The 21383-nt window shown below is 40.3% G+C and overlaps 1 protein-coding gene across 1 annotated transcript in view; it reads left to right on the plus strand.

Moving 5' to 3' along the window:
• Positions 1 to 21383, plus strand: part of GREB1L (GREB1 like retinoic acid receptor coactivator) — a 192644-nt gene that overhangs the window by 66470 nt on the left and 104791 nt on the right. Inside the window, exon 2 of the mRNA XM_077492552.1 lies at positions 9671 to 9746. The gene's annotated coding sequence lies outside the window, so the exon portion shown is untranslated. The remainder of the gene's footprint in view (positions 1 to 9670; positions 9747 to 21383) is intronic.

Below are 21383 nucleotides of genomic sequence, written 5' to 3' on the forward strand. Positions count from 1 at the left end.
TATTCTGATGCAGGATATCTTGTAAACCAAAACACAGTGTGCTAAATGACTTAATAAATTATGTGCTACACCAAATATGAGAAAATTAAGAATATAAACATGTTCTCCATATGAATGCACATACGAAAAATGTAGAAAATTCATATGTTAAACTTTGATAAAATACCGACGTAATCGTACACAAATTATCAAAACAAAGTGCAACTACTATACGATCCTTGAAAGTGCTGACGTGCATATAGGAAAACCATTTAATAACCATCAGTAAGCAAGTTAATAATCAGTTTTATAGTATATATTAAGTGCAAACCATTGTGTAAATAACAATAAAAGGTGACTACAAATCTTTAAGGCCCCTTTCACACTGGTGCGGGCGTCGGCGGTTAGCGAGGGTATGCGGCCACTAGCGGGGTAGATTTAACCTTTAAGCTTTGCCGGCGGTAGAGCCGCGCTGCCCCATTGATTTCAATGGTTAGGAGCGGTGAATACACTGCTCCAAAGATGCAGCTAGCAGGACTTTTTTCAAAATTTAAAAAAGGTGCTCCTAATGACAACTCGTGTATAAAAGTCCACATAATCAAAAGATGTCAGGGATAAGATTATAGACCTGCACAAGGCTGGAATGGGCTTTAAGACCATTAGCAAGAAGCTTGGTGAGAGACAACTGTTGGAGTGATTATTCGCAAATGGAATAAATCTAAAATAACCATCAATCGCCATCTGTCTGGAGCTCCATGTAATCTTTTTCCTCATGGGGTAAGGAGGATCATGTGAAAAGTGAGGCATTGGCCCAGAACTACACAGGAGGAGTTTATGAATGATCTCAAGGCAGTTGAGAGCAGTCACCAGATCACAAGTAATGCAATGCACCGCCATGAATTGAAATCCTGCAGTGCCCTCAAGGTCTACCTCCAAGGACAGCACAGTGGTGTAGTGGTTCTCCCTTTCACTTTGCAGCAATAAGGTTTGCATGTTCTCCCTATGCCTCCGTGGGTTTCCTCCGGGTACTCCAGTTTCCTCCCACTCTCCAAAGACCTGCTGGTAGGTTAATTAGATGCTGTTGAAAAATTGGCCAAATATGTGTATGTGTTTTTAAGCTAGTCGGGACCCCATGGGGCAAAGGACCGCACTATATTGCAGATGGACTCCGGCAGCAAAAAGCACCCTGAGGCGATTCAGTTCGCATAGGTAGCGCTATACAAGTCACTCATTCATTCATGAAGGCACATGTACAGGCCTGTCTGAAGTCTACTAATGAATATCTAAATGATGCAGAGAAGGATTGGGAAAAGATGCTGTGGCAGATGAGACTAACATTTAGCTCTTTGGAATTCGACTCGCCCTGTTTGGAGGAAGAAAAATGCTGACTATGGAACACCATCCCCACAGTCGAGCATGGAGGTGGAAACATCATGCTTTGGGGCTGTTTCTCTGCTAAAGGTACAGTTTGACTTTGCCACATTGAGGGACCATGTTTTGTAAAATCTTGCATGAGAACCTTCTTCCCTCAGCCAGAACACTGAAGATTGGCTTTCCAGCATGACCCAAGATATACCACCAAGACAAAGGAGTGGCCCAAGAAGAAGCACATTCAGGTCAGAGTGGCCTAGTCTGTCTCCAGACCTTCATCCTAAAGAAAATTTGAGGGAGCAGAAACTGAGTTGCTAAGCGACAGCCAAGGAATCTTAAGGATTTAGAGAAGATCTGTAAAGAAGAGTGGCCCCAAAATCCCTCCTGAGATGTGTACAAACCTGGTAACCAACTATATGAAACTTGTTACCTCTGCGCTTGCCAATAAGGGTTTCTCCACCATGCTAAGTCATGTTTTTCTTGGGGATCAAATTATTTATTTTACCTAATGAACTGCAACACTTTATAACATTTGTATTGTGTTTTTGTTTTGTTTTTTTCTGGATATTTTATATAATTTTATATATTTTTATTCGTCAATGGATGGATGAAAAATGGACAAGTGGGGGAAGCCATCCTGGCTGGGAGAACACACACTGATTAATTGCTGCTGGCAATAATTACATTTAAAAATCTGACAGGCTGTTTGCATCTAAATTTAGAAATTGATCAACTTGAAATTCGAACCACGTAAGGGCAGGCTGACTGTACTCATCTGGTCCCTGTTGAAGCGGCTGACATTTGAACAGTCTTTGGGTGACCTAAGTGTAATTTCTGACTGCTGCCTCGTTCCTCTGTTACCTGCATGAATCGCTTCTGATGACGCGTTTTCCTGACACTAAGAGACTAAAGGTGACACGGGAGTGAGCTCCAGCCGATTGACAGCCTCTGCTCTGTTCCTGTGTGCTTTGTGAAGGGGGGTGTGGGTGTCCTTCCCCTCCAATCGTCTGTCAGAGCAATCCTCACTGAGCTCTGCAGCTCTCCGTCCCATTTTTTTTTTTTTTTTTAATGCTTAGACAGTTTTATAGATTCTGAACAGATGTGGAGAAGAGAAGACTGCAGATAGACAGGTACAACTTAGTAGGATTTGTTTCTCCTCCATGCATTACCTGAGGCCAGTCACTTCACTGGGTATATGTAAGGGTTTACAAAATGATCTGGTCAGTACTGCTGCCATGCAATGTAGCATGTCCAGAAGAAGGGAAGCCTGCATATTTTTTAGCACAGGTGGCAATGCTGATTTGGTCAGCATTGTTGCTAGGCATCTAGTATTTTCAGATTGAGAGCAGCTTGCATATTTCTTTTTAGCACAGCTTCTCTTCCAATAAATCCTGTATACAGCTGCCAAGGTCATGTGGTCACTGTAAGCAGTAACATGCATGGCTAACCCATAAATGATGGGAACAGTATTGGGTTTAGTGTATTGTACTTGGTTCTGTGTCAGGTTGTACTGACATGGCTGACGCTACAACGAATTTCTATTTGAACACCTTGTCTGTTAATGGATATAGCAGGAGCGTTTTTTTTTTCTTTTCTTGCTTTCTCAACCGTTTGTGTCAGCCTCTGCACTGATCCTAAGTATTTATTACAGAATTATTCAGTTCTTGATTTGGTTTGATGTTCATTACGCATCTCGTTTATGGAGATACTGCTTTCTGAGGCTCTGAAAATGGTTCTTTAGACTATCATTCAAAATGTAAATGTGTTAATTTGAACTAGCTGAAAGGGAAAGTATTTATGAAGGCTGCAATGTGAACTTTCCTTTTTTTAAGAATGGTAGATATCATCTGGCTTTCTTGCGGAGTCTTTAGATTCAATGCTGTCTGATTAACTGACCCAGAACCAGCATTATTATGGGTATGGGACTCAAAAGTACTGTAGCCGGGCATAGTCAGGCAAGGAGGGAGCCGATGATGGTAGCCCATACTTATCTTATGACAGGTTCACTTTAATGCATCTGGTGGTGTGTGTGTGTGTTTGTTTTTTTCAGTATTTTTTATTCAGTGTTCCACGCATTCAGCAGTCTAGTAGAAGCCATTCTTTGAATCCAGTGTACCAAACAATGCGAGTCCCAGTATTAAATTCTACCTACTAATGGGCATTATTTTTTTGAAATAAAGGAACAACCTATTTTTGCAAGAAAATCCAGTCGCTTGATCAAGTTGATTTTGTTCTTTATGCAAAATTGTTTACTTTTGAGCAAAAGATCAAAAAGGAACTACACTTGTTAATTTTTGGTATTTTCAAAGTAAACTCGCCCATCCAATGCCTTAGTTTGCTGAGAAATCGCTTTGAAAAAAATATCCTCTAGCATTTCTGATTGTGGCCATCTTGAGTAAGGGTAGATATTTTTATGTAGCATTTACTTATGGAATCCATCCGTCCTTAGCTCAGGCGTGCAGACAGGAGGCTTTGCTTAGTGGAGAAGACCCCACCTCCACTCCTGAAGACTCCTGGGATGGATGACATTTGCCTTGGCTTTGAAATGTAATTGAAGGTTAAAAAAATGTAAAACCAGAGTAACTGATATTTATATTTTTATATCTATTTACTAATCCTAGCAGCATAAGTATTAAGACTAGTAGTTGCTGATTTAAAAGATAAGTTCACCTTTGTGACATGTTCCCAGTGCTGCAGCGCTGTGGTAGTTCATTGAGTCTTCCTGTCGTTGAGTATTGGCTTGCCCGTACGGGATGGTCTGGCAAGCATATACACTGACCGTGTGCAGGAGGTCTGCATCGGCATCAGCGATCTGCTGATTGTTGGTGCAATGCTTTACAGGCTCCTACTTCAAAAAAAAAATCCCCCTCCTTTTTTTATTTTTTACCTGCAAAAAGATGTGCACTTATTTTTTATTTGTAGAAAGGTGAACATTATTATTTTAAAGTGGAACTCCAATCTCTTAAAAGGATATGGACCAGACCCCTTCTTCCTTCCTTTTTTCATTTCCATACTCGCTGACCCCTAGTAACAATCTCAGTAAATCAAAATTTGCCATCTTTTTACGACCCTACGAAGATGCAGTAACCAGAAGATCCTTCTTGTCGCAAATGAACAGAGAAGCTAATGATGACCAATGTAGAGATGCCTCCCCTGCACTTGATCTTGTGACGTAACAATTCTGACGGCATGACCAGGTGTAAGGGAAATGCAGTGAAAAATGTCTGTGCGTGTCATCAGGAGCTATGCCATTGGATATCCATGGAGCAAAGTCTCCTATCCAAGCCACTTAAGATGAAGTAACTTTTAAAGCACAGGAGCTGCTCAGGAGGTGTCCCCATAAAAATCTACAGCAGTTGGCTGCAGGTGTGGCCAGGTGAATGAAGCTTTCATTTGGAAAATTTTGAAGATAATTGAAAGTTATGGCTATCCATTTAAGGTTAGTCTAAGCTGAGGGTAGAGGATGATGGAGAGAGGGTTGGGGGTGTGGGATAGAATTGTACTATAGCCCAGGAGGTGTAGGCCAAAAGGATGACTTTCTTTGAAAAATTTTCTTTTTTTTTTTCTCTTTAATTTGCTGTTTACAAACTGACATGTACTTGCTGAGCATAATGTCAAAGCAGTTCGATGCAGATATTTTGGACAACTGATTTTACAAGGGAAAGAAATAAAACAATCAAGATTTACATGTTAAAAGTTGTTTGGCCTCGCCCTTTCCTTCTCATCAGCATCACTGTTAGTCCTTTTTTATGTGGTTGGTGGCCTCCATAACCAATAGGGAGACTTTAGAGGTGGAAAGGAACGGTACCAATCTAGACCTTGATAAAAATAGTAAAGATATACATATACTTACTGTTTACAATATCTCTAGATCTATCTATTATTGAGGAGACTGTCATAGCTGGTTTATAGACAAAGCGTTGCTGCCTGTTCCAGCCAATGCCTGGAGCTTACTGCAAATATTCCTGACTTACGTTGGGGGGAAAATGGTGATTCAGTGTTTGTTGTTTTTTTTTTATTTATATATTTTTGTCACATTAGTCTTTATTCTGTAAAGGCTGGAGACTGGTGCCAACGAGTATTTACCCACCTGTGTTGGTTTAAATGCATGCTCCTTGGTGTTTTAAGGGGAGGTTTTGTTTTGTTTTTGTTGTTGCATTTAGAGGTTTTCTCATTTTGCCTGCGTATTTGGTCATCCTCCTTCCCTTTTTTTTTTTTTTTTGTCTGTGGTTTTATTTTTATTCCTTTTTTAGCTTTTGTAACAGTCTGCATTATGCGTTGCAAGCCATCACTGGAGCTTTTGTTAGATCCTGTGTGCATTCATGGGGTTTTCTAACTAGGAAGTTGACCTTCAGTAGAAAAGTGAGCTTGGTCACCCAATAGTCTTTATCTGGCCTTGATTTGTGATAGGGTTCTGTCTTCACCATTGTTTGATTTCTGCCTTTTTGAAAGGTTTATGGTTCCAGTGTCAGTCAGGACACCCTCTGAAGGCAGTTTCTGGAGATGTTATCTGGTGCTCACTCACCACAGTATATGTTCTCTTCCATGAACATCTGTCACTCCAGGCTTTGCAAGATGGATGAGTCTTGAGTGAACTGCTGCTTCCAGCAAATGGTGATACAGGAAGCATTGGTGATTGGTTGAGTGGCTGGGGAACAGACAAGGCTATACTGTTAGAAATCAAGAGTAGGCAGTTTAGCTTGGAAAAGAACAAAGATGGATCGCGTGTCCTATGCTAAAGGTCATGAAAAGTGAGAGAATCATTTGCTGCTTCTGTCAAGGTGGTCCTTTTCCATTATTTAAATGTTTAGCTTCTACAGGTCACTTTTTTTTTCCCGGGTGTTGTGTTTACTTTTTATTTATGCATATAGGATGTTGTGTGTTTTTTTATTTTTTTTATTTAGGGTCTTATGCATGTCATCATTTTCTTTGAGAATCATTATTTTTATATATAATTTGTTGACTATTTTTTTTTTTTTTGTCATATTGTATTTGCTTTTTATAAATGGTGTTGTAGCATTATTTACAGTTTCTTAAATGTAGGTTAATTGCTTGCTTGTGTTCTTAATCCCAACAGTCTGCTTTGATGTGGTAGATATTTGCTGTGTATTGTGTTACAAAGCAGCTTATACACCATACGCGTGGCAAGCAATGCCACACAGATCTCTGGCTGCCCTTTAAATGCTGTGTTCAGAATGAATGAATAAAACGCAACTGAGAAGGATTTGCTGCTAGTATAATGCTTTTAAATAATAGATGAAAGAACAAGTGACAACAAAAGGGATCCGGACATTTAGGAAAATGTGCTGTGTCAATGAAGCCCTGTGGCCAAGGGTCAAAGGTCATTGTGTATTTTCATCTGAATTATACTGAATACTAATATCTCCACTAGCAGGTGAAGTGTGCAGCACGTGTCAGGGGGTAAAATGCTCATTTAGGCCCCTGAATGGCAGGATTGGATTACAGTTGTTGCAGATTTGGAATCATTAAGATCTTTGTGAAAGCCGACTGTTTTCTTAAAAGCAGTATGCTTTGACCTTGTTGGCCATCTGTGATCATCTTCATGTTGGTAGAGAGGCAAGGCCACCAATTGCATGGCAGAATGCAGGTCTACAGAGAATTCCACAAATAGATTTTTTTCCTTTTTTATTTGAGGAATTGATTTAGGTGCATTTGGTGCAGCTGCAATGTTTTTCAGCTCTTATTTGGCTAATTTCTCACCTCAAGGGGGTTAGACTGCTTTCAAGCTGCGCGTGTGTGTGTGGTTGTTTTTATTTTTTATTTTAGTTTGTGTCAAGAACTGAGAAAAATGTTCACCTATAAGCTGATTTTTCTCGCTCATGGAAGGACACCACTTCAGAAACAGTTGTAATATACAGCTGCCTTTAAAAAAAAAAAAAAAAAAAAAAAAAATTCAACTGGCATTGGCTGAAAAAGGTAGCAATTACAGTTATTCAGGATTTTGTGGGCCAAATTGCAGCCTTGATTGCAGACTTTGACTTCGGAGGACATAAGCCAAGTGTTTGGCATAAGGAGGCAAAGATGTGGTCAGAAAACAGACAGGGTCCAGACAGACAGAAAAGGTTGTCAATAAGAGACCACAGGCGGTCTAGGCAGCAGGCGGAAACCTGGTCACAAACAGCTTGCAGGTTGGGGTCAGCCAAAGCAGTTAAGCTGGCCATACACCTATAGATTATCTGCAAATTTTCTATGGTTAGATGGAGAAAGTGCAACAGTTTTTTTTTTTTTTTTTTCTCCATTTTCGCTTAACTGTGTGAATGGAGGAATCTCCCACTTTTTCCATCTAACCATAGAAAATCTGCAGATAATCTATAGGTGTATGGCCAGCTTTAGTGAGGCACATGGATCCAGGAATAGGGTGTGGTTTAAATTGGGCTCCAACAGAACACAGGCCAATGGAGTGCAGGCAGGGAAGATAGGCTGCAGTCATTATTGGAAATAGGACTCTGCAGGCATGACTTGTAGTTTCCACATTGGAACACCATGTAGTGAGCTGATCAGCCTGGGACTCTGCAGCAGATGAGTTCTAGACAAGTTAAAGCAGTAGTAAATCGCCACAAAAATGAAAAAAATATCAGGCCCCCTGCAGATGCGTGTGCCGTAGACAGTGGGGCGCAGGCGCACTGAGCGTGGAGAATCGGGGCTGCTGTGCAAAACCACTGCACAGAGCAGGTAAGTATAATAAGTCTTGTGTTTTTTTTTTTTTTCTTTAAAAATAACATAAGTTTCACTTTAAGTTATAATGTACTAGTATGCATCGGATACTAGCAAATTATGACAAACTTACACCTAGAGTCATCCAGTGCAGCGGTGTCACTGCTACCAGATGCTTCTGTCTTCACCATCTCTTTCTTATGGGTTCGTGGACTCCAGCTGTATGACCTGGCTGGGGCTGCAATGATGGCACTCAAACCCATGCAGGGCACACTGTATGCCTTGAAAGCAGAGCGTCACTGTCAGGGAAACTTTAAGCTTCTCCCTAAAAGCAAATAATATCTTTGTGCTTAAAAGCACAAAAACAGCTCTTTTATATAATGCCGGTAAAGTGCGCTTGTATTTCTTCAAGTGACACAGATGCTGGTATCACCTTGAGCTTAGCAGAGTAGCCAGCTCCTTTCTATTTATACTATAAACATGAATAACAAAGGAAGGTGGTGGCTTCAGAATCAACCAATTACACTTGTATTCTTTCAAAAGAACCAATCACACACATGTATATATTCAAATAGAAATACAGTATTGACATGTGCAGAGCCATGCAGCAAAGCGTCTTTGAACACTACTTACATGGCTCTGAATACGATCGTGTGCATGCTACCACTGACGCAAGCCATACTCTATCATGGCTCAGTGGGCCATAATTTTTGTAAAGTTATGCTATGGTTCCCATGTACGCAGATCTGCTTACTTAGGGGTTTATATGATGTCGCCATGGAGTGGCCCTTGTTGAGGCATAAGCAAACATGCTTAAAAGAGCAAACGGATCTGCCGTGTCCACGAGAAGGTTTCTGCAGTCAATGGTCTTCCACCAACGTCTGTGTGAATACGCTCACATGAGCATATTACAGCAAAACTGACACTGGGGGACATCTGACAATATACATTAACAAAAATTTCCACAAGACTGCGCAGGTGATGGCAAAAACTATTGCCTAGGTGAATATCTACTAAACAATGTATGTTTTTAGGAGATAATCATTGTACCTACAGGTGAGCCTCACGGTAAGCTGTCCTGTAGGTAAAAGTGGAAAAAAAATTGTTTACTACAATTTTAAGTCTTTACACAAACCGCTTCCACCACCAAGCCCCCCAAACCACCACCTAGGGCCAGGAAGTGGTTCCTTTTGTTACTCTCAGGTCTTAACTTAACTGTGTAGTAAATATGCCCCAAACTTTGAAGGGGGGATCCTTTGCAAACCCTAATATGTCTGAGTGGCTGAGTAGCTTCCTAAATTCCATTGGTAATGATCTTTATTGGTCTAATGTGGGCTTTCTCTGGCTCAAAAGTAACCGCATAGCTATAACTAGTATTTATATATGTATATTAGACCTGAGTCTTCTTTCTAATAAGGTGAAGTATATGAACTCCACCCAAAAAATATTTTTGGGCAGTCATTTATTCATTAAACTTCACCAGTCATGTAACTCTGACACTGGTGGCAAAATCTTGTGCCGTCTAATACGAGGCCATAATAAAGACGAATTGGGATATAAAATGATTTCTGTATTTAATTTTTTTCAATAATGATATTGCAGAACTTCCTATAATGTATACTCTTGCCACTTTTTTTATTCTCAGGGCATGACAAAGAACCTTTAACAAATCCAGAACTAAGGAATCATGACAGTCCTCTAGCTCAAGTGAAACCACAAAGGTAGGTATAAAAAGATATTGTTGTATATCCTGTATTGTGACTCGTAGGTTTATGGTGAACATTGCATATTATAATGAGCACATTTTGTACTCTTAAGACACTGTCATCAGGTAAAGCTTTTAGGCTTCATGCACACTGTCAGTCTAGTCCCTGTTCCTCAGATCCCAGCAGGATGTTGTGCTGAGCAATACAAATGTTTAGGGCTGTATCCTTCCAGCTATGAATACCCAGATCGCTGTAAGCATTGTCACAAGAGCAAAAGAGAAGGGTAAATCATATGGGCATTAAAGTTTTTTTGACAGCTGTGTAAGGCTAGGTTCATATATGTCCGGTGCAAATTTCCCCTCAATTTTCAAGGCAAATCTCCAAAGCAGCGGTGCAACTGCAATTTAGATGTGGGCTTCCCTGCTGACAGCTGAATGTAAATTAAAAAAATAGCTGGCAGTAAAAAAAAAATTGTGAAAAAAACAAACAAAAAACAGAGTCAGTGTCTTCCCTGCCAGCGTTTTTTCATAGTTATAAAATTTTGCAAATGGGTAATTTTTTTTCCTTAACTGATGGGCACTGATGAGGGGGGCACTGGTAGGCAGAAATAGATGACACTGAAGAGAAGGCACTGGTGGTCACTGATTGGCAGCACGGTTGGGGCTGCACTGATGATCGGTCCCTTGACTCAGTGTAGATGTCCATTTCACAAAAGCTTGTGTTTACATCCTGATCAGCTCTCACTGGTCACGTGGTAAATGGCTGCTGTGATTGGCCCTCTACCTGGATCTGTGATCAGCTGTGTCTTAAGGCCGTAGTGATTACAGAGCGAGCTGCCCGCACACCATGGGGGCGGCCAACCACAGTTTTTTTCTACACTTAAAACAATGTGACGGACAGGGCCAGCACCTGTTAGCGTAATAGTGGAGGTGTAACAGTTTCTTATCTTTCTTTCGGTGACAGATTTGCTTTAGTTTCTTAGCTAGCAGATAATTATTTTTTTTTTTTTAAATTATGTGTTTTGTAACCCACTAGAATATCATACCTCTCAACTCTTTTGAGATGGTAATGAGGGACATCTATTAGCAAACCTATGTTGGCATAGGGCACACCCTCGGCCACGCCCCCTTAAAGGAGAATTTATACAAAGAAAAAAAGGTTTAATCCCACAAGTGTGTTTTTTTACCACTACTATTCCTTTTATATTGGCTATTGACATTTACAAATGCAGCCATTTAGAAATTGGATGAAAGGTTTAGCACTGGGAAAAACTTTTTGAAAGATTAATAGTTCCTTTTATACACAGCTATATAGATCAGTCCAAAATCAGGGACAAATGAGGAGCAAAGAGGGACTTTATTCCAAAATCGGAGACAGTTGGGAGCTATCGAATATTTTTGCATCTGATGCTTCAGGGTTTTTCTCATTCTGAAATTGCCCAAAACCTTTAGTAGCAATGACAACGAGAGGACATTTTGGTTAATCATAGCTGCAGACATCTTTGTGTTCTGAGAGAAGTCAGTGTTAAAACAAACTTTGTCCTATCTTTTCATTTTAACCTCTTCATTGGCTGGTTTCCCATTTTGATGTGTGTTCTGTATTATCTGCTGAACAGGATCACAGTGTCCTTGGTCACATACATTCTTGGTCTACACATTTGTAAGAGGGTTGAAGGTTGTTTGCTTCATTAGATTCCCTCTCACTAATCCTTATGATGTACCTTTAAAAAAAAAAAAGTTATAGCCACCTAATTCTATTTTGTTTGTGCTGCAGGTTCGGAAAGGTTGCATCTGCATTACTGGCTTATGATTGCCCATGTAACCTGAATCCTAGCCATGAATAAACTTCATTTAGTCTGGCTATTTTGTTTAATCAGATGAATAACATTCTCCTAATACATGACTTGGCACATGGGATGTTTGTATAAATTTTTGCTGCTGAACTTGTCGAATGTTTATTATTATCATTTATTTATTTTTTTGCAGTGTCTGCTGATCTAGTTGTTTTAATTTGAAATTTTAAAAGTAAAATGAAAAAAAAAATCTATATTTTATACACACACACACATACATATACACATACGTGTGTGTGTATATGTATATATATATATATATATATATATATATATATATATATATATATATATATATATATATATATATATATATATATATATATATACACACAATCCTATGTACTAGTGACGGCTGGTGCTCCATTCGCAAACATACCGAACGGGAACACCCTCTCTGTTGCTCATTCATCTGTCTGTCCTCCTGCCCACCAGCCCACAGATACCCCATCCAGGTAGCAGGCAGCTTCCCCCTGTGTCTCTTCCTTGACCCCCCCCCCCCCCCCCCCTCCATCTCCTTGTTCAGCCTCCCTGTGAGACGATCGCGGGTATCCCTGCAGCGATCGAGTCCGCGGGACCCGCAACCGGACTCACGGGGACCCGACCGGCATGCACGCACGCCACCGGTGGAGCACACGCAATGGCACGGCGGCAATTTCAAATGGACGCACCTGTACGCCAATTTGCCTGTCCGTGCCATTCCGCTAACGTACATCAGATAGTTGGTTAGTCAGATACAGGCAATTAAAAACATGGGACAAATATGTCCTCCAAAGGATTAAGACCTGCTTCCTGATTGGACATTAGGAAAAGCAGGTAGACAATAGTGAATTATAATTCGCTATTGTGTCACAACTGGGTGGGCTCAGGGCACAGTGCTCTGCGCCCGGGCCCACACTTCTTGAAGCCAATAAGGCTCCTTTCACATGGGCAGCTGTTCTGCCGCTGTTAAAAGCATGTTTTGTTATTTTGAAATTCAGAGAATCCTGGCACAGCATTCACTTGCAGTTGTACATTGATATTAGCTGTTTTTTACATGCGTTTACACGCCGCTGCGTTGGAACGTTCTTGCCATTTCTGATGTGCTTCCTGTTTTTCTTTCCTCGTTGCCGCTGCTATCTGCTGGAGAATGGTACACTACAATTAGCTGCATATAGCTGCAATAAATCGTTCCTGGACGCAGTCAAATTTATTTTTCTATCTGCACCAAACCCCTTGTAATGAAACCGTTGGTAATTGCAGTGTGTGAATGGGGCCTTAGGAAAGTATTGTGTGAGTTTAGCTGCTGTAGATAACTTGATCTATCCACAGCTAAAAGCTGAATTCTATCCACCGTGTGAAAAGGGCCTTAGAGTCTCGGGCTCTAATCATGTGTTTCATAAACAAAAAATAAACCCCATTGAAATCCCATGCATCCGGCACACTGCACGTAGATTAGGGGCCAGGCACATGGATTAGGGGGGCGGCACCCCTAATGAAGGGGCCGCCACTACTATGTACAGTAATCTAGTGGCTCTGCTACTATTCAAAGCGAGTGTACTGGTTTGTATTGAGTTTATGTGCTCAGTGGCCAGAAAAACAGAAAGCCCACAGCGGTGAAAAAAGTGGGTGCTAAAGTTTTAATTTGTTTTCTTTCTGAAGCCAAAGAACATTCTTTTCTCATACATATTCTTTGATCTATACTGAATATTTTTGAAAAACTAGCCAACGTTCTCCACCTAGACCAGCCTTTGTCAACCTTTTCAACACAGATGAACCCTTTAGCCCCTTTCACACTGGGGTGGTGGGTGTCGGCGGTAAAGCATGGCTATTTTTAGTGGCGCTTTTTTCAATTTTGCAGCGCTATTTGGCCGATAGCGGGGTGCTTTTACCCCCTGCTAGCAGCCGAGAAAGGGTTAAAACCACCCACAAAGCCTTGCTGCAGCAGCACTTTCCCGGCTGTATAGCTGCGCTGCCCATTGATTTCAATGGGCAGGAGCGGTATACACACCGCTCCAAAGATGCTGCTAGCAGGACTTTATTTTTTATTTCATTTTTTTTGTGTCCTGCTAGCGCACCGCTCCAGTGTGAAAACCCCTGGGCTTTCACATTGGAGACACAGGAGCTGCTCTTTCAGGCCGCTTTGCATGTGCTATTTTTAGAGCTGTAGCGCTTGCAAAACGCCCCAGTGTGAAAGGTGTCTTTGAAATAGGTTTTAGTCTCGGAGAACTTCTGCTGTAAATTGCTATATCTACAACTCATGATATGATATGTTACTGTGATGGTCCGTGGAAAGAATGCCCCTTACATGTGTGAATATTGGAAAGAATTGCTTGTGTCAGTGGTAAATTATCTGAGAGGCAGAAATTTTATTGCTCAAGGAACCCCTAGTAATCTCTGGAGGAACCCTAGTTGAGAAACCCTGATTTAGACCAACCTTGGATAATTTGCTTTCTGTGTACTATGGCAACCTTTTCACCTTCTTGATGGCCCTAAAAAATTCCTTTGTTTTTCTAAACTCTGGGGGAAAAAAAAAAATGATATAAATCCACAGTAGTACCATATTGCAGGAGAGAGTCCAGGGCCATGATACTAAAGTGTTGCTATGCTATGTTGTGATACCTTTTTACTTGAATGCAGTACATTAAGTAGCATCACATTGATGGCATGATATCAGCCTTATGCAACATTGCCTGTGGTGTACAGTGATTTTCTTTATTCCAGAGTCCGTGAGGTCTCTTCAGCATTGATGTGCTACCCAGATAGGACAATAGGTAGTCTGCTTCCACTAGTGGAAGCAGAGGAGTAGTTCTTAAAAAAAACGTCATGTTTATGGCCTACTGTTGGCTTCTGATTGTTGTTTCCCAGTTATTTATCATCCAGTTGTCATAGTAGGGTCAATTTGCCATGCAGTCTCTTTAAAGTTTGATTGTTGAAAATTTAATTTTAGTCTACTAAAAGATTTGTAGCACGGGTCAGCTAAATTTATTACAGATTCAAATCTCCCATGCAGAGGTAAACAAGAACGATTCCCTGAGGCAATCTTGAGGGACCTTGCATTTGGCATGGGTGCTGAAGGTTGGCCTTCATTTCTGCCCTCCTCAAACTATGTGTGGCCCTCTTTAGTTTGACTTGGTTTCCCACATCAAAATTGAACGTCCTCAAACGGCTGAGCCAACAGGACAACATAGAGTGGATTTTGTTACTTCTAAATTCTTTTGTAGATCTTTTTGTGAAAACTTTTACGATGCTAAGCACTGATTTATCTTGGTCATTCTTTTTCTGCTAAACTTTTGCCAACTATCCTGCAGTTAATATTGTGCTCTTGATGTAGAATGAAGCAACAGATGAAAAGCAAATCCACTTTCCTTTTCCTAAATTGGCTGTAGTAATCAGAATTGTCTAATGTAATGTTACTGAATATTCCAGACCCTCAGAACTGCAAGTTCTGGACAAGAACATTTACGGTACTTATGGCTTCATTGTTGGTATTTTTTTAATGAGAAATTATTCTACGTGCAATGATGCCTTTCCCACTCCGTTTTTTGTTGACTCAAGAAGTAATCATAGCAGCTGTTGCAAACTTTGACATCCGTCCTGCATTTCCAGCTCAACTAATGCCTAGAACTTTGGCAATCTAGGTTTTTTTTTTTTCTTTTTTTCTTTTTAACATTGACTGTCTGAGCAATCATTGTCAGTCAAGGACTGCTGGATATAAGAAGTGAAGCATAGGTCGTACCCTGTAGCAGGGAGGAGGAAGAAAGTATATATTGTGAAAATGCTTTTTCAACAGTCTTTCTGAGGTTTCTGCCACCGTGACCCCTTGTTCTTATCTAGCCAATCCCTAGTGCATTTGTCAGATATTAAGCAACATAGTGAATAAGTAACACAATGGCTAGAAAGACAAAACCCCACAGTATAATGTTTCTTCAAAGCTCTTATTTGTGGGGTTTAGTGATGTTTCTTAGAAACAGTGAATGGACTGCTAAAATGGAATAGACGCTAAAATCCTTCTTCAGTCTATACCTGGATTCTCTAGGCTTTTCTATATTAATCTGTCTCCGAATACTCAAGCATAGAGGGTACTTGTTTTTCATTCACCAGGACAGGCACCTCATTGTGTATTGTAAATTGTGTTTACCTTATGTCTAAAGCTTCTGTTGTCACATACTGCCCAGTTTAGGTAGGTAGAAACTATTTAGAAGCAAATCCTTCACCCTTGTCAGACAAAACCGCTTGACGCTGCTAAAATCTGTTAACCGTGCCTAAAAGCTAGCACTTGAGCAGTAATTCATTTCAACGGCTAGAATAAATTTATTTTGGCAAATGAAATGATTTCATGCCCAAGAGCTTAACACCTTTTAAAAGCTCTTTAAAGTTTGTAAAAGCTTTAGCCCCTTTTACAAGCATCTGCCATTTTTACTGCAAAAATGCTGCTGGTTTCTAGGCGAGTTAAATAAACATCCTGCATGCATAAGGCCTAATGCTATAAACACAAAGCACCCTATTACTGTACATCATGTTTTTACAATTTGAAAATAAATATTTGGCTAGTTACATTGGGTGCAACAATAAATTAGTGGCTCTTAAAATATGCAGTCAAAAGCAATACTGACAGTTTTAATAATTCATAATTGGTAGATATATGATCTGTACAACATGCTTAAGTGGGGATTTGTCAGAATGTTACTGTGCCCCTATCAGACGGTATAGTAAGAGTTGAAGTAACAAAAGGCTGGACCTTTCTTTTTCTTTTTTTTCTTTTTTTTCTTTTGATTGCTGAGGTGTTAGAACCACAATCAGATCTTTATTGCTCTGTGTCCTTGTTGGGAAGATTTAAGATGATCGTAAACTAATCGTAATTAGGCCAGTTCAGCAGGGACTAGCCAAATTTTGTTTAATCTGTGGACATTCCAGTTAGTAATGTAATGATCAACAAATGGGTTTGTTGGAATTGTTTTGTTGAACTGGCTGCAGCGTTGATTAGTGTACTCTGACAGAAGAGGAGTCCCCACTGGCAGAATACACACCAGGGAGTATTCCACCTTGCTTATCTGGATGGGGGGATTTATCCAGTTTTGACAGGAAGTGAAGGGAAATCTTCCTAATGGGAAGGGGCTATTGTATTCTGACAGCAGTGAGCCTTGCCTACAACCATAATAAAATGATCACAGTTGCCGGCTATACCCAGCGGCACTGAACGTTCTGTAAAAACCCAACAGGCTAGTTTGTACATTGATTGACTTGTGTACAACCACCTAGCCCATACATGGATTGAAATTTGTCCTGTAGCTGCTAAACTGGATGAATTTTGATCCATGTATGGCTGGCTTGCATCCACATTTTTGAGTTGCCAGTAAAACAATAGAACTGATATTTTGCAATGAAGATGCATGATCTTTCATTGCTGTCTAAGGGGGGTTTTCCCTAACATTGGAAAGATATCCTCCTACCAGTTGACAGGAAGTGAAGGGAAATCTTCCTAATGGGGCACAGATAAATGGGGTTAAAAGTGTTTTTAACCCTTCCACACCTTAAGGTCACCCTCATCATGTTTGAAAGTGTTAAGTTGCTCAATCCAGACTTTACCTTCTCCAGTTTGCTGTACACATCATGTTAAGCCCCCCTCTCTTCCTATTGAGCTATTTGCTCTTGTTGCATGTGTCATTGCTGGTGCGAAATACCACCTTGTTACTTTTAAAGCTTCAATTGCATAAAGGGGTAAAAAAAAAAAAAAACTGGTGGTTGAACCATGCTTTACTGGCCACCTAAAAGAGAACATGGAGATAGAAGGGGGCTGTACACATGCAAAACATATCGGCAGCAGGGGCCAAGTTAACTTAGCCTGTCAAACTCGTCCATAGAACCTGCAGTTGCAATGTGGTAATCCCATTCAATATCCTCATTCTGGGGAAAAAAAAACAACCAAAAATAAAAAGCAAACCAGCATTTGGAAGGTGGCAGTATTGCCTCCTGAAAGCCGCTGCTGTAGATAGGCCAATTATCCATGGATTTGATGGCATCAAACAATTTAATTTTACCCCTGAAAGCCACTGCTGTACCCCCCCCTATGCAGGTTTGAATAAAAGTAAACTACTTTATTTTTTAATATGTCAGTGATTTGTACCATTGTATTATCATGAAGGTCCCACTGTTGTTCAGTTTTTTGTTAAAAATTTTCCAATGTTGGATTTGCATCACTGTAAAGACTGTAAAGATTGTCCATGCTCTTGTAGATAAAAAGTAAATTAAGACTTCTTTTAAAATCGGCTGCATTTTGTCTTTATTAGATACAAAGAGGTGAGGTGTGATTAATCTTTTTTTTACTTTGAACAAACCACAATGTACACTTTAGTTGTCCTAAATTCTACAATCCTGTCAAGTCATTACTTCATCAAACCCAGCTCATTCTTTGGTCTCCTTAGTGGGTTAGGTCATGTTTTGTTTAGGAAGGTTAATGGTTCAGTCCCTTTGCCTCTGCTGTACGCATGTTTATTTTGACACTTCCAGTTCACATTGGCCTTTATGGTACGCTGGATTTGGCATGCCAAGTGCCAGCAGTTAGCACAGGCAAGAATGTACAGAGCCTGGTGCTGTTTACTTTGCCGAAGAAATTATGGAATTTTTAGGAAAAAGACATGTTTCACCCCTGGCATGTGACTGTTGTATAAGGTAAATGGATTGCTTTAATTGTACCATATTCATAGCATACATATAATTTAGTTAGGCCAATTATCCATAGATTCAATGGCATCAAACAATGTTTATCTCAAATTCTTCTTTTGACGCAACAAATTACAATTTTGATTTAGTTAAATTCAGTTGGGTTTTCCAACTTAGACTGAGTGCGTTAGATTATGATATATGTTTTACAAATATTCATTTGCGGTTGTAATTATATGTAGCCAGTTATATTGTGTGTGTGTGTGTGTGTGTGTGTGTGTATATATAAATTTTGTGTATGTATTGTGGTGGGTACCATTTCTCAAGAGTTTGGCATGCATTTTGTTTCTATACACCCAGTTTGGACAGTGTTGTAGATTTAGTATTACTTTTTATATATCGTTTCATAATCTTTAAACTATTACTAGGCATTATGTGGAGGTCATTGGCCAGTTTTTCATACTGGCCATATACAGCCAGGTCTTTATTCAGAAACATTGAAAGATATGTTCAATCAGCCTGTGCAGTATTACAGCATCTATTTATTAATTTTTTACAGAGATTTTAGTGAACTATTTGCTGAACAACCATATCTTCAAATCTGTGAGATCTGGTTATTGGTATACAAATGTATATAGACAGGCCAATAATCTTAAGCCTTTTAGAGACTTAAGTCTAGGTTCACACCTGTTCTGCTATGCAGGCCATCATTTGTGTGGGCACGAGAGTCCATTCATTTGAATGGCCGGCTGTTTCCCCCGCGACACGCAGGAAAGAAGTGCTTACTTTTTTTTTTTTTTTTTTTAACTCTCATTCCACACAGGAACCAAGATTCCCAGTATGGGTGTGATTTTCAGTGCACATGGCGTGCCATTATGATTAATGGCACCTGCCCGCGGATCCCCCATTTCTGTGTGGATGGTTGCTGCTGCTGGTGTTCAGGTTCCGCAGCGGCACCACCTGCACAGATGTGAACCTAACTTTAACAATGGAGATCAGTGGAGTACACGCAGAAAAGCATGTAGTGTTTTTTTTTTGCTGCAATTTTGCCATGATTTGCGGCCTTTTTGCACAAAACGCAGCAAAAAACACTGCAGATTTGGATCAAAAGCAAACTGCATAGGCTTGAACCAGCTTTGAAAAAAGTCTAATCGCATAGCCTGGATCCTCTGCTTAGACTGTCAAACAGTATGTGTTCTATAAATTATGTCTCAATCAATCACCACATAGACATAACATATATGGTGCAGTCCACGTGACCAAGCCATGCATAAACAAAAGTAGGCAAGCCTACCAAGAAGGTCACTTCAGTGGCACACCAAGTTTGAGTAAATGTATTTTATTGAAGAAAAAGCTCTAAAGAAGTTAGTGGTGATTTGGAAAAATGAAATGCGTCAAAGTGATGTGAGCACATAAGTAACGTTCATGGGATCGCAGCCCACCGCAAATGCAGTTTGAGAGGCGGAGGTGAAGTCACCACTGAAGGCAAACCTGGAGACAGTGACATGGCGATCATAGCAGTATTCATCAGTACATAGTGCACTGCTTCTAGTGGCTTATTAAATGGAACCAGGAGTGAGAGGTGGATGTACAGTGGAGATATAGCATGGTGATATATTTTTCATGAATCTGGTGGGATACCAGTAGAAGCTGATAGCGCTGCACAGGTGGAGCGGCTTTCACCCCTCTGCTTTCAATTCTCCCTTCCCACTCTCCTCCCTCCTAACAGATGGACTTTCTTCCAGTAGTCCAACATCAAGTGGGTGACTCCCCCCAGATTGATCGTTGGCATATCCAGTCTGCAACAGCCAGGTAACCATGTCTAACCATGTGAGCATCCTGTCCATCAGTTTGGAATTACCGTAACTGATGTATTGTGACCGAGCTTTCTTTAGAGGATTGCTCCAAAAAAATCTGCAAGCCAACAAATATACAGGTATACTTCATACACAAATCCCCTTTTTGGTTCTAATGAACTTTGGACTGATATGTTATCTTTTCAAGGTAAAACACCCCCAACTATTTAATTTCTTAGATGATAGACTGAACTGGAAGTGTGATCGAATTAATGGATGCAAGCGCCGCTACGATTTCCTCATTATGACAATGTTGTCTTTTTAATAATAATTTAGAAGGTTATTCACTGAATTTTGCTGTTTTGTGATTTTGATGGTGCGTTTTTTATAAAATAAAAAAGTTGTTCAAGCGTGGTGTGCCACTGAAGTGACCTTGGTAGGCTTTCCTCCTTTTTTTGTCTATAGGTGTGAACCAGGGTCGGTTCACACCATTATGTGCACGTTCCTGTGTGATTCCAGCGCATTTCCCTGCTTTGCAGTTTGACAACTCCCTGATCCACAGAAAAAAAAGTGCATACCCTAGTTTTTGAAAATGTGTAAAAGTAATTTGCACTACAGTAAATATTCAAGCTACTAGTGTGTAAGAAAAACAGAAATTGTGTGTGCAATCTTGCTGTGCTAACCATTTAAATAAAAGGGCAGTATAAATTCTGAAATAAAAACAAAAAAACCTCCCCTGAATTCAGGCAGCCCCGCCTGAAAATGCAAACTGTTTGCACAGTTGATGGCTGCGGTTTCATTTCTAGAACAGTGACAATGATCTATGATTTACAGTCAGACTTTACCAGGTTTATGTTTTGCCCTTACACATTGTGGATATGACAGTCCTTTTTCAGATTCTTCATATGTTTATTGTCAGTGCATCAGGTGGTGGGTTGTCTGGTGGCCGGCCACTAAAGACAAATCGCCAACAATTGCCTCAGCAAAAATGCTAATGCGATGTTACAGCCATCTCCCCACTGTGCTATTGTGTTCTAACAGGGGCACAGCGTAAATCCCATCCACTCCCCAAACACATAGGTCAGATATTGGGTGCTAGCTGATGTTGATCAGCTGCTGGTTTTCAAGCATGCTCGTTTGACCGAAGCTGGGCGTAACATCGGCTTCTGTGCACATAGGCCGATTTCTACTGTACCAGGTTAAGGAAATAAGTTGTGGCTATTTAGGCCTTTCATATACAAGTAATGGTCCTTTTTTTTTTTTTTCGTTTTTTTCTTTTACTTTTTCCACAATTTGTAATTTTTCTGTATGTGGAGTAAAGACAATTATCAGGTGAACTACCGACCCAGAGTCAGTGGTTTT

The sequence above is a fragment of the Lithobates pipiens genome, unplaced genomic scaffold, assembly GCF_037356315.1.
Source record: "Lithobates pipiens isolate NorthernLeopardFrog02 unplaced genomic scaffold, aLitPip1_a1.2 Scaffold_19, whole genome shotgun sequence".
Lineage (NCBI taxonomy): Eukaryota > Metazoa > Chordata > Amphibia > Anura > Ranidae > Lithobates > Lithobates pipiens.